This window comes from Poecile atricapillus, chromosome 1 (genome assembly GCF_030490865.1).
Source record: "Poecile atricapillus isolate bPoeAtr1 chromosome 1, bPoeAtr1.hap1, whole genome shotgun sequence".
Lineage (NCBI taxonomy): Eukaryota > Metazoa > Chordata > Aves > Passeriformes > Paridae > Poecile > Poecile atricapillus.
The window spans coordinates 5,846,031-5,860,034 of record NC_081249.1 but is presented as its reverse complement, the minus strand read 5'-3'; the positions used below and the strand labels follow the sequence as shown (position 1 = coordinate 5,860,034).

At 42.9% G+C, this 14,004-nt stretch overlaps 1 protein-coding gene across 6 annotated transcripts in view; it reads right to left on the bottom strand.

The window, feature by feature from the left end:
* Positions 1 to 14,004, bottom strand: part of AGPAT3 (1-acylglycerol-3-phosphate O-acyltransferase 3) — a 96,113-nt gene that overhangs the window by 72,635 nt on the left and 9,474 nt on the right. Inside the window, exon 1 of one of the 6 annotated variants that reach the window (XM_058833442.1) lies at positions 6,475 to 6,756. The exons of 2 other annotated variants lie outside the window; for them this stretch is intronic. The gene's annotated coding sequence lies outside the window, so the exon portion shown is untranslated. Of the gene's footprint in view, positions 1 to 6,474; positions 6,757 to 14,004 lie in introns of those variants that run through there. 3 more of the 6 variants (XM_058833452.1, XM_058833408.1, XM_058833418.1) reach the window with 3 other exon arrangements.

The following is a 14,004-nucleotide window of genomic DNA, read 5'->3' as shown; positions in this document are numbered from 1 at the left end:
TCTGACTTTTTCTTTATTTTTTTTCCCCCAGAATTGTCTTCTTGTGTCCCAGAGCACTGCAGCAAGTAACACCACCAAGTGCTTCATTGAGCCTCTGCTTCCCAAACATCTCCCTTTTACAGCTTGCCATGAAGCATCACCAACTCCCACACAAGGGCTCTGCTTCAGACATCCACTGAAGATGTCTCCTACCCTGACCCTCCCTGTCTTCACTGTTCTGGATGAGTACCCAGAACCTAGAGAAAGCAGCTATTAAAGGAGAGAGGGAAGGTTTCCTTACATCCAGGCTCACCCTGACACGAGCAACATGTGGAGCAATATTTTAAGTGTGTGTGGGAAATCTCAAATCTTTATGAATATACTAGAGACTCAAATATATTTTTTTCAGTAATTTCTTGTTCTGTTTCTTTGCTTTCTCTGCTCCTGCTTTGTATATCATACATTCTGGCTTATTCTCCAGCCATAAGCACTGAGCCACTGAAATCTGAGAGAAAGCAGATCTCTCATGCACTCACATTATCACCACCTAGATGTAAATCCTCACTATTGGCTCCCCAATAAAGAACCAGCTGCAGAACAAAAGGAATATATCTCTTTATATATCTATATATATCTTTATAATATATCTCTTTATCAGGCAGTTCACTTCTCTTACAGGGGTTGGACAACAGGGAACAGCCAAACTGGGGGATAAAAAGAATAAAAAAGGTCAGTGTAGGGAACAGACAAAGAAGATCTGGCAGCTGCCTGCAAAAGGAGACAGAAACAGTTCTACTTCCAAATGAGGTAACAGGACCCTCAGAAACACACAGGAAAAATCCTTACCAGAGCTGTACACTCATACCTAGCGCCATCCATTCCTGTTCATGTCTGGACAATACTCTGAAGCCTGGGGAAAGGACTAATTTGAGCACAGCTCTTCACTGGGCTGATGAATCAGCTCTCCAGTGTGCATTCTCCTTAGGGAGAAAAGGGAGAATTGGCAGAGGACAGCACTGCAGAAGACAGCAATACGAGGAAACAGCTGCTGAATTTGATGCAGAAGCAGCCCATCATGTGGGGAATATTTTGGTGCAGTGTTCTTGGCCAAAATCCTCATACCCAGCCGAGCACATCCTCCAGCATGAAAGGAGCAAGCACATTCCCTTAGGAAATTCACAGGCGTTCCAACTCCAAAGCGCTGGCACAGCAAAACCAAGGCTCTGGGTTCAGCACATGCAAGTAACAGCAAGACAGAAAATACTCTGTAACACACGGCAAACACCAAGGGAAACACATTATCCATGGTACTATCCTTGAGAAGACTGCAGCAGTGTGCACCCAGAAGTGATGAGCTTGTCACATGCCCACATCTGTATTTCATGAAACCTGCACAAGTTTGAGGATAGTTTTTACAGCACCTTGAGGTCCACTGGCCTTAAGTCTGTACTGTTAACTTCACTCACTAACCTTTCATAAGATTATATGAAAAACGAACTTCAAGTATTTTCTATAAAATTATTTTATAAAACCCTTAAAAATACTCAGAATAAAACAAGGGTACAAAGCAGGTAGGGCCTCTATACCCTATACATGCTCACTTCCACAGGTAAAAACATCTCCAGGAGAGGCTCCTGCAGGTAAGGGATGCAGAATCAGCACTTCAATTTCCTCCTCTCCATGCAGAGGCAAAAAAACCATCCCTGCAAGTGTCCTAAGGCCAGGTTGGATGGGGTCCTGAGCAACCTGGTCTAGTGGAAGGGGTGTAGAAATGAGATGATCTTCAAGATCCCCTTCCATCCCACCCCATTCCATGATGCTATAGATGATTCTATGAAACATGTAACAAAAAATTACAACTGCAAATGTGCTCCAAGGACTCCTCACACAATTCAATCTGTTCCACCAAGCAATTTTTATACTTTGAGGAACAGAAGTGGGTTTATATTCCTGTGCCAGACTGACTGGTCCTCTCCTTTTCCTTGGAAGTAAAAAAAACCTTCTCTCAATTCTGTCAGCACAGAGATAAGGATCAAACTTCAGAGAACTGCAAGTAACCCAACCTTTTAATTTTTCCTAATGCTTCACATGTGTCCTGTCAGTAGCAGACTAACATTTTCCTTATTTGTTCTTTTCCTGCACAGAAGAAAAGAGCTTTCAGCCTGTGTGAAAGACGATGCCTTGGGCACTCCCCACGGGCCTCTTATTGTTCACTGTAACTTATTTCTCCTGCTGGCAACTGGAGACTCATTCAGCAGATTTCTCTGGTGACAGGTATAATAAGAGACAAGCAGATAACTTCTATTGCATCTCTGGACACCTGCTCTGAAAGGGGTTTCTGTTCTTGCACGCTGTTATTTGAACACATATTTGACCTTTCCAAAGAAAGCGCCAGTTTTCCACAGAAAAGCCTTGGTCTGACTGTCAAACTGAAGGGTGGTAAAAAAAACCACTTATTCTCCTCAAATCTCTTCCAGCACTCCCTTCATGAATTGAAAAACCAACAGTCTCAAGGACTTATTTCCAGTCCTGCAAAATACAAGGCTTAAAGCAAATAGGCCTTACTGTTGTAATACAAGTAAAACTGACACTCTGCCTATCTACCAGAACTGTAAAAATACAGAGACCTGTGAAGGAGTCCTGTTGTTTTTCCCACGAGTTTTTTTTTCCATGTGACCAAAAGGTCTACTTTCCCCCACAAAAGCCTTGACAGGAACCTGGAAAAGCAAAGGAGCAGATTTTTTTTTTTTTTTTTTTTAAATTCTGAATGCTGAGGCACTGAAAACTAAGGGAAGGCTCTACATACACAGCAAATTCCTGAGCCTGGTGAGACACAGGAGCTGAGATCATTGCTTCCTCCAAAGTCAGCCTGAAGAGTAGAACCATACTAGCAGTCTTCTAGAATTCACTCAATGGCTTTCAAATCAGTCAGTAACTCTACCCAAAAGGCATAAAAATTAAGTCCTGAAGAAATGTGAAGAGGAAAACATGCACATCAGATTTTGGGACAGTTCTTGAGTGAGGGGAAGAAGAACAGATGAAGAAAACTCCATTGGAGAGGCAGGAGAAGCAACATGAGTGAACAAAGATGCTGGATGAAACTAAAAAACGAAGAGGTCATGAGCCACATACTTCAGCAAAAAATCAGCATCCCCTGGAACAACTTCCCAAGGGCCAGGATAGTCTTTGTAACTAATAATTTTTTATATCAAGTTTGGAAGCTTTTCTTGGAGGGAAATTACAGTTTGCACCCAGATTTATGAGACATGGGTTTATCCCTGGGATAATTCCTACACCCTCTAATTTTGGCTTGTGACTTGAGAAGCCAAGGGGTGGCTCTGCAAAGGGATCAGGGAATGAAAAAGGGGAAGGGAAGGAAAAGAAAACAAGAGAAAGTACAGAAAAAGATACAGGGGGAAACAAAGAAACCATACTGATAATGAAGAAGGATGAGTAAAAGCAGACTAAAAAGATAAAGTAAAAGTATGTATACAGTAAGTGGATTTCTTTTAGTAGAAAATGCGTGGGAGAAAATAAACGGATTAAGAGAAAACAATTCTGTGCAGGAAACAATTCTGGGGCTGGAGCAGGACAAGCAGGGGCCATGAGGGAAAAGACAACAACTTTATTTGCTTTTTCTCTCAGATCACTGAGTATTTCAAGGGTGACTTTTCCAAGCACAAAATTTCCTGTAGCAGAGGCAGGGAGCCTGGGTCCAGCTGGCCATGTAGACACACTGACCAGTGCTGAGCTCAGCAGTCAGTACACAACACCACATGACAATAATCCAGAAGAATGCTACACATTCACCCAGGCTCTTCCAGGTGACAAATCCTTAGTGATCCCCTGTTCTAAGCAAAATGTGGGAGCAGCTGCTCTTTTAAACTCACTTTACTCCTTTCCATGCTGTCCTGATCAATACAGTTGTTGTTCATTTACTTGTTTTGAACTCCATGACAAGGGAGAGCAGCGAAACTTTACCTGGACACCAGCTCTGGGGGGGATCAGATGTGTGCAGGCTTTGTGATCTATGCAGAAAGAAAGGGGACACCAGGAACAGGGACACAAAAGCAAGGGACTGCCCAGCCAGGCTCTTTCTACTGCCTTCTTTAAGCAACAGCTACAGGATTAAATAACAGCAACCAAATTTAAAGGGTTTGCCACATAATGGTGTAAGTCCAGGTCTTTATAGTCAAGAGTAGCTCGGGTGGAAAACTGTATAGGACAGATCAAAACATCCTGACTGATTCATTAGGCACAGAGGTCTTAAAGCAGGCTGGTTTGTCTCATTTACAGCTCTATCAATGAAACCAATCAGCCTCTCTGAACACAGCAAGAAAGTTTATTTAGGGCAGCACAGCAGGCTTCCTCACCTCTTCAAGGCATGGGATGGCAGCTTCCAAGGGGTGCTGGACAGAGGGATCAAGTCCCTCACCAGATCCAGGTTTACTCCTGTCTTTGCTCTAAAAATCACATCCAGCAAAACACACAGACAGAAACTTCCAAGTGGATGAACACTGCATAAAAGCTTACAGCAGCTGGGCTCTAACTTAGGCAGAAAAGGGCAGAAAACACACACAGCATCATATGCACGCAAAAAGCCATAGACAAAAACTAATTTAGGGAAAATAAGTCTGTTAAAAGTTTTAGGGAAGTAAAAACAGGCAGCTTTACTGCATCCCCTTTTGCTTCCACCTATATGGTTCATCCACACAACTTCTACCTGAGACTGAGAAAAACAAAACACACACAAAAAAAAAACCAAACCCAAAAGCCAAAACCCCCTGCAATAAGCAGAGATATTAAAAAACATGTTTCCCCTCCCATCAATCCTACAGAGTCTCTTTACAACTCATGCAATACTACTCTGGATCAGCTCAGTGAGCCTCACACTGAGCAGTATCAGAAGAAACAGAAGAAGCCCTGCTCATGTACAGACAGACTTGAACGACTCCAGAATGACTCAAGGAGAAGGGAATAATTATTCCTAAGCACTAAAGACAGCTGGCAATTTACTCACACCACATGCAGAAAGACTTTTGAGCATTCAGCAGCACAGTCAAAGAGATTTATTCCTTCTTGCATGTGCCTCTCTCCCTGTGCTTCCAGTCTCTTTGCTCCTGGGAGCTCCATTAGTTGTGTTAAAGTGTATTCCTTTTTAATCTACCTACTGCTTTCCAGATTCATTTCACAGCATGGTTTTTAAAATTTTAAAATCAAAGGGAAAAAAAAAAAAAAAGAAATCACAACATTTGACCATAGGAAACAAACACTGCCCAAATAAGCAAGTTGAGTTTGGGTTTTTTTTCCCTTTCTCTGTATAAAATTTTTAAACACAAAGAAAGGCAATGGAAAAAAAAGATAAATGAACAGTCAAATACCAAATAAACCAGATTTCTCCATGTCATTTAAATTTGACATATCTGGGTCCTGCAGTAAGACTGACTGCCTTCAAGCTCCACCAAAAAGACTCAGTTGCATCCACATGTCAGTAGTCTGTTTTCACACCTCCCTGTCAGCCTGAGTTCAGGTTCAGGCTTTCCCTGATTCTTATTTTCCAGGTGCCACAAGAGGCTAAAATGGAACAGTAGAGCCTCTTCCTACACAAAGAAATTCAAAAGAAGTGAGATGCCTCTCCACATCCATCACATTCATTTATTTCCATAAAGAAAGCAAAAGCTGTCTACTTCTTATCCTCAGAGGAAACAGAAATACATGAGTAAAGACAACTTTTCCTAAGTAGATGAGAAATTTAAAAAGTAATTGCTGTTTATGAAATATGGAATCCATAAAACAGCATTAGTAATTAAAGGTTAAAATATTTACTGGCACATGGAAAATAGAATTCCATGCTGACAGCATCCCAAGTATAGCACATTCAGTGGTAAATCCATTAAGAACTCATACACACTCCAGAGGTGACATGTAAGGGAATTGTGGTGCAGGACAAGGAGTAACCAGTACAAACTAAAAGAGGAGAAACTTAGGTTAGATATTAGGCAGAAGTTCATTACTGTAAGGGTGGTCAGACACTGGAACAGGCTGCCCAGGAAGGTTGTGGATGCCCTGGAAGTGTTCAAAGCCATGCTGGATGAGGCTTGGAGCAACCTGGTCTAGTGGCAGGTGTCCCTGCCCATGGCAAGATCATCTTTAAGGTCCCTTCCAACCCCTTGACATTCTGTGATTCTGTGATTACAGCTTTTCTGTAACGAGCTCCCAACTTCACCTTGCCCCCCAGCACAATCATCAAAAATGATGAAATACCAAATGCCCAACCACTTCTAGCAAACTGAGAAACGAGGTTGCCCCCTTCTTCCCACCCAGCACCGAGGACCTGCTGTGGCAGAGCTCCCCAGGAAGCAGCCCTGGCTCACCCACTGCAGGGAGAGCTGCTCCAGGACAGGGGAACCACACACCGTCCGCACCAGGAATTCAGGCACAGCCAGAGGAGCAGCTCCCCTGACTTCCCCAGCACCTTCTGCTCTCACAGCTCACCAGAGTTCACCTCAGCTTCAGTGCCCCAAAGGGATGGCCAGCTCCACGTTCATGCCCTCTCCTTAATCCAGGGATCCTTCGGCAGAGAAGCGCCCGGCGGTATCCCCGGCACAAAGCACGGCTGCTGCCTCCAGATGTGTCCAGCTGCACGTCAGAAGATCAGGGAGGCACTGCTGGAATGGCCTGTGCTGCTCAGAGCAGGCTCAGAGAGGAAGAGCCAGCACGTTCTGACCACCCCGTGCAAAACACCCCTCACGTCCTTCACGGGTCCAGCTGCAATCTCATGTTGCTTAAAATATAAATACCCCTTGGAAAAGGCACACAACCAGGGTAAAGTGCACAGGTAGAGCAAACACACAGCTGCCCTCTGGACCTCTGGTGGTTTTTTTTTACGATCACAAGGAAGGGTTTTGATTCCTCACCAGTGCATTTTGCCAAGAGCCAGAATTGGCTTTTCAACCCCGTGTCCTGCCCCACTGCCCAGCCCTGATCACAGCGCTGCAGGCACTGCTAAACCCTGCAAACCTCACCAGCCCCGCTGCCAGTGGTTTGTCACACCACAAAGCAGCATTTCATTACAACCCTCAAACGTAATTTGAAATATTTAGAAAGCACAAACTACAGTATTACTTATCCATTACAATTCTGATACACTGCTGTGAGACTCTTTGCTTTTCACTGTACATACTGGCAAACAGAATATATTTTGACCCATATTCGATGTTGTGGCTGAATTTTAGACCAAGAAAAATAGGTAAAAATAAGCAGAATGCCTTCTGAAATCAGGCACATTAACCACTACTGCAACAAGCATTTGATGCACTTCAAAGGAAAGAATGTTTACTTTCAGCAGTGTAATAACCTGGATGAAGCATCATTCTAAATGCTTGTCACTAGAGATGGGCACAAGTTACTCAACTGCAGGGAAGGTTTCTAGTTATTAATTTCTAGGTATAAGGTTCTGCTTATCACTTGATTCTTAAAATCAGCCAACTCTGCTCCTTTCTATTGGACTTAGAAAAAAAACTAAGAGAAAAGGAATATATAGGTAAACTCCCCCCATGCAACTTTTCCCCTTCCATTCTATGCCTTGACTCCCAGAAGGGTGTTCAAAACCAGGAAATACTTACCCAAAATACTAAACAACTGAATCTATACAGACCTTTATAAAAGGATTCATAACAAAAACAGAGTCTTAGTGACCAAGTAACCTGCACCACCTTAATATCTGAGAGATATTCAGACAACAAGAACAGCACCATTCAGAGACTCCCTGAACCTTACCCCAGTTTGCACTGCTGATGTGGCTGCTTTCCAGAGACTGGATTTTCTCCTAGTATCTACACTCATCCTTCTTTCCACAGCTCAGGATGGTTGTCATATTTTTCGTTCTAAGGCAATTTGCAACAACAGCCCCTTTTGTAAGTCCAAATCACTCTTCAGGAATGATGACAGAATTAAAAATAATGAAGCAACTTCATTCAGGACACATGGGAATCTTGAAATCAAAAGGATTTAAACATTTATCAGAGTGTTATCCTCTGGATAACAGAGGATTGGAAAGCACAGAGGTGCAAGTAATTTTTGCTAGGGAATGACTTCTGTCTTCACAGGACAAATATTTTTCCAAAGCTGCTAATCACTGGAGTTGTTTTATTTTGTTTCTTTAGACCATCAGAACTACCACAAAGCTACCACACAGTGTTTAGTTTGGAAGTACTGTGTTAAAAGACAATGGCAAAGTAGTGGGAGGAAAAAAACATCTCACCATACCAATCACTACCTTACTCCTTCTGCCTTGATCAGAGGAACTGTATTTCACTGAAATGTGGATAATGCTGGGGGCCAGAAACAGGGAAGACAGCAAGCAAGCAGACACTACATTGCTCAGCTGCCTATAAACTGTTTAATGCATAATAAAAATCTTGATCACAACAATAGTAAAAATATTAAGGCTTACAGCACTTGCAGGTCCGTAAGTATCTGTTTTTCAAGGCAAATTATTCCTATTCTGATGCACCTGCATTTTTGCAATGTTCCTTTGTTACAGATTACTCACAGATCTTAATTTCAGAGTCATTTTAAAGTCATATAGCCATGAAATCACATCTTCAAAAGAGTCAAATAATGTCAAACTGAATTCATGCACTGACCTGTGGGTGTATTTGCATATTGGCACTTAAAGCTTTTGGCTTTGAACACACTGACAGTGAGGCAGGGAGATGAAAAGGTGACTGAGGTTTGGGGAAAAGGCTTCCAGGTAAACAGGCAGAGAAAAGCTGCTCCTTGAAATTCTAACCAACACTTTTGGAAAAGAGCTGGGTTTCTAAACATAGTGCCAAGAGATGTTTTTAGATGTTTCCAAGACACATCCACAACATCCACACAGGACTGGCAGATACCACATTAGACCATTGGGAAACCAGTGCCCTTTGAGAGTGGTGGCTCCAGGCCAGAAGAAACACCCTAAATTACCTAAAGAGACATTAGATGTTCAGCTAGACAAGCTGCCCCACAAGTCTCTACAACATTTAATTAAAGCAGAGGTAACAATTTAGAACCAGCCTGGTCCCTCCATCCTGTCCCCTTCCAGACAGTTCATTTGGTGGACATGTGATTTCAGTGTGCAGAAAAAATGCTGCTGTCTCACTGTAAATATTTTTAGTATTTTGCATGGTAGCAGTCTGTCTGAAGAAATTTTTGAGAATAGTGACTATGAGAGAAAGAGCACATAATAAAAATCCTGAGCTGCACAGGAGGAAAATAGAAAGTAGCAACAGGAAAGGTCTGGGCTTTCACAACATATAAAGGGATTTATAATACTGGTTCCCTCTATTACTTTGTAAGAGATCATGGCAGTTTTTCTCCCTCTTAAAAAAAAAATAATTTTTTTTAAAAAGTCATTCAAGCTTAAATATGAAAAAGCATACATTATCAACTCAAAAACCTCCCAAGTTTTAGATATCAGACATTATAGATTTTAACTACCTGATATGCAGGTTTTGGGAAGTGTTTTCTAACTTCATAGAGCCATCCTGTTCTCCAAAGCCACAATGACTGCTAATAGGAACCACCAGAATATGGTGAACAAAGGTGACATCTTTTAGACTCCAAATACTCTGCCTTAATCTGCTTGAGTGCTTTATAAGTTTACTCTGCTCTGTGGCAAGAACTTTAAATTTCAAGTTCATACTAGCAATGAAACAGGTCAAAACAAAATACATCCATGTTTGATCTACAGAAAAAACACTATGCCAAGAAGAAAAGGTTCTGTTACCCTTTGGGCTTTATTACTTTACCCAACACATTTCTGTTAGTCAAAAGTACATTTAATACAAAACAGAAATTAGTGTTCCAAAGTCTGAAATGAAACCGTGTCAGGAAAGCCAATCATTGCCAGTGGGAAAGACCTAGTAAAAATTAGTTTGAGCACTCCAATTCTTCCAACTTCTATTGTGAGCAATGCCCAGCAACCAAAACATGCCCATACAAAATGAATCAGCCCTGACTGAAATTTGATTTTTGACCCGATTACATTCTTCCTCCCAAAATAACCTCTCATTAAAGAACTAAAAAGGCTGCAGTGAAGAACTGGCCAACATAACCAGAATCTTTAGTGAGTTAGCACAGCCCCCTCCACATGCAGAAACTCTCACTTCCATCACAAGAACTGCAAAGCTGTCTGTGGTAAGTTAACAGCTGAACAAGTTTTAAGATAGGATTTCTACATAAATTAGGACTGCATCCAGACCCGAGGCAGAAAACTAGGACTCCTCAAAAGGAAGAGATAATGCATCCTAAAATATGGCCAGCAGCTCTTAAATGGCTGTAAAAGCCCTCCAGAGAGTAGTCTGAGCCTCTTGGCCTCTGAAAAAACAGCACAAAGTGCCTCGGTGGGACACAGGAGGGAAGAAGCAGCAGGAACAACTCCACAAGTTCCTAGTGGAGAAAATAAAGAATTTGACAAGCAGCACATTCAAGATGTGACAGATCCCAAGGAGCAGAAAGCAAGGCCAGAAGAGAAGTGCCACAGGAATTTAGAACATGCAACAGGAGTCCCAGAAAGCAACAGGTTGAACAGATGATGCTGCACAGGCCCCACAGCATCTCCCTGACACATTCGTCTCCTCCAAGCCAGACCAGCCTCTAGACATGCTGGCTTGCTTCACAGCTTAAAAAACAGCAGTAGGTGCCCAAATGTGGACCTGTTACATTCAGGTCTGCTGGTTGCCTACAGATGGACTTGGCAGAGAACAGCAGCCCCCACCCCGTGGCAACATAAATATTAAACCCAAGAAAAAACAGGAATAAAGTTCATTTTCACTCCCTTCATGCTGCTCCTCTTTCCCCCACACACAACTTGTACCAAAAAATAGAGGTACAGGAAAGAAAACCTGATCTGAGTATACTGGAAGCACAAAAATGCAACCCACAAAGATGAAGCGTTGCTAGTACAATTACTGCATCTATCACGCTGTGCAGTGCTCAGCTTACCTGCTTGTTATTGTAATTTGGCAACTGATTCTAAATGCCAAAAAAAGGGCCCTGACAAAACCCACAATAAGTGGGATGAAACAAGGAAGAGAAGGAGGAGGAGGTGAACAAGAGAAAATTATACCAAGATAAGTTGGAGATGCACAATTTCACCTGTCTGAGAAGATCCACCCTCTTCTAGAGAAGACATGCAAGTTAAAATTTCAAGAAAAAAAGCTCAATGCAGGAAAAAAAATCCCCACTTTGTAATCAGGTTGTATCTTCCTGATGCTGCTGTAACTTGTTCAACACTATTGCTGTCAGCCAGGCACCCCTGCAGAGAGGACCTGTATCAGTGCAGTGGGGATTTTAATTTGTGTAACAATTATTTACAGCTAATGAGGACTCACTGGCTATCCAGAGCAAATATGGACTGTGGAGTACAGGTAACTGGGTTATGTTAGGGCTTTCTGCTGCTCATTCCCTCTCTCACATGTGTAATTCCACCAGATTTGTGAACTGCAAACACTGTATTATCTGCAAAAGACATGATGGAACGTCCATTTACCTCACAGTAACGTCCAAAATGCTTCCAGTGGACAGAACCCCACCTTAATGTTGTCCTGGAATCAAGGCAGAAACACAGCAGGGCTCCCCTCCCAGAAGCCCATCTGGTATTTTGAAAACCAGTCAGTGAGGATTCCCCCAACAGGTACTGAGTTATTAAATGCAAGCTCAGTTTATCTCAGTTCTGTCTGCCCTGTGTAGGCACGGGACCCGTGGTGAGACTGAATTTCCTTGTGGTCAGTTCCTTGTGGCAAGTTGTGCCTCATTTACATTAGAGATACACACATTTTTGATGCTTTTTAAAACACAGCTGATGAGAGCTCAGCACTGCCAAGGTCACATGTTGGTCACTGCTGGGAAGAGAACTCCAAGAACAAGATGCTCCACTTGCACTTCCTTGCATGGAGCATCCCAGATCGCCTGTGTTTCACCAACACACAAAGACCATATGTCCTGCCAAACAATTTTAGGCTCACCACACACCAAAGAAATCAATTCAGGAAGCTGGATGGTATTTCTTTTCTGCTCTCACAGAGTGACAGACCATCACAGTCCATAAATTTTCTGGTACTTCGTCTCAGATGCTTGCTAGCAAAGCCTTCGCTGGTACAGGGAGCCAGGAACTTGACTCAGATTTTAATTCAGTGCTTATGGTTCTGCAAAACTACTTCAGCACCCACCAGCTCTGTGCAATGGCTGCAATACCAAAAAGGCAAGCAGGACTGTGCTGTAGAGAGAACCAGCACCTGAATTTAAATTCTGCCTGCACTTACCCTGCCTTTCAGCTTTTGTTTAGTGTCCTCCATGCATTCCTGGTAGTTACGACTCTGCTTTGGCTGGTCATCAGGAATTAATTGTGCCACAGAAACTCACTGAGAGCCCAAAGGCTGAAAAAAATAGCAAACTGGAGGCACCATGGTTTTTCTGGTGGCTGGGTTCAAGCACCTGTTTTGAGGCTGATCTCGAAGGTCACCACCTTCAAGGCTTTGCTCCACCTTCTCCATGGAACACACACGAATTGCAAGTGAATTGCTTCACGTTCTCAAAGAGGAAGATAAGAAGCAGCCCCTATCTGAAAGGACCACCTGACAGCAAAGCAAAAATACCAATATCCTTCCCAGGGTCATTTGATCTGACACTCAGATAGATCACTGTTGCCCTGTGCTGGAATTCACAGCACGTGAAGCTCCAAGAGCAGAGCAGGGTTGGAACACAAGTCTCTCCCAATATAAAATTGCAGAGTGTGCAGCTAAAGGAGATTTCTGTAAGCCACCTAACCCAGCTGTCCCCAACCTGTGACAGCAAAGCTTCTTCATCACCTTTTAATTCTCTTCATCGTGACTACTAATTTCTTGTCCCCCACCCCCTCCTAGCTTTTTTTTTTTTTATTTTTTTACATCAGCATAAGGGATGAGCAGGGAAGGCCAGAACTTACATTCTTTGGATCTCCCCTGCCTTTAAAACATCTTCTAAGGGCTCATTTCCCACCAGGGACCAGGCACTCCACTCCCCAGTGCAGAAACACCAAACCCCAAGTCTTCTCCAGCATTTTCCAGGATCTTTTCTTTTTGAGTTTCTTCCAGCAACATCAATTTTACAACTCCTGCTTGGCAACAGAAAGCTTTTTCCAAAGTTTTGCCGCTCTCCATTCTGCATCTTAAATCCTTAAGTTGTCCTCTCTACAGCAGGCACAGACAGCAGTTCACTCCCTCCTGCTCCTGCAGCAGGCTTTCAGGTGTTCTTTACGCAGAACCATCTTGATTATTTAAACCTTCCCTTTATTACTGTTTTCTAGACATCTCTGTGATCTTTCTTTTCCCCCCCTCAGTTTTTCTTACAGCTTGGTCCACAGGAAAAGGTGCCTTCAGCTGCATGCCACAGTCCAGCTCATGCCAAGGAGAAGCATTCTGCAGGGGTGTGTGTGTGCACCCTCATCTAGGGTGCTTGGTTTTTCCTTCTGGAGGCAGAAAGCAAGGAAGGGTTTGCTCTTCTTGGTGTTTTTTTGCAGTCAACTGACTGACCTGCATTCAAGTTTCAAACTGCTAAGTGGAAGCACTACATTTTTGGTTATTATCAGACAGGTATTTGGTAGGAATACAAGAAAGCCTAGAGCTTTTTTCCCCCTTTAGATATTTTGCCAACCTTGCTGTGTTAATAAACAGCACTGAAGAAAAGCCTCCAGAGAAAACACAGAGGCACTAATGAATGTAGGCAATGGCATCACCAAAAATTGAGGCTGTTGTGATTAATCTTATTCAAAGGGAGGGTTCAAGAGTACCAGCAGACTCCTCTGTCCCAGATTAAACTGCAATATCTCTATATATGATTGTGCCAACCTTTTTTTTTTCCAGTGTTGGTATTCCTACTGCACTGGGGAAGAGCAAGGAGCCAACTAGACAGGAGGTGGCCAGTTTTCATGTTCAGTGACAAAATCCTGCTGCCCAGGAATACTCCACCATTCCACACACTGGATTTTGAGGCAGAAACCTC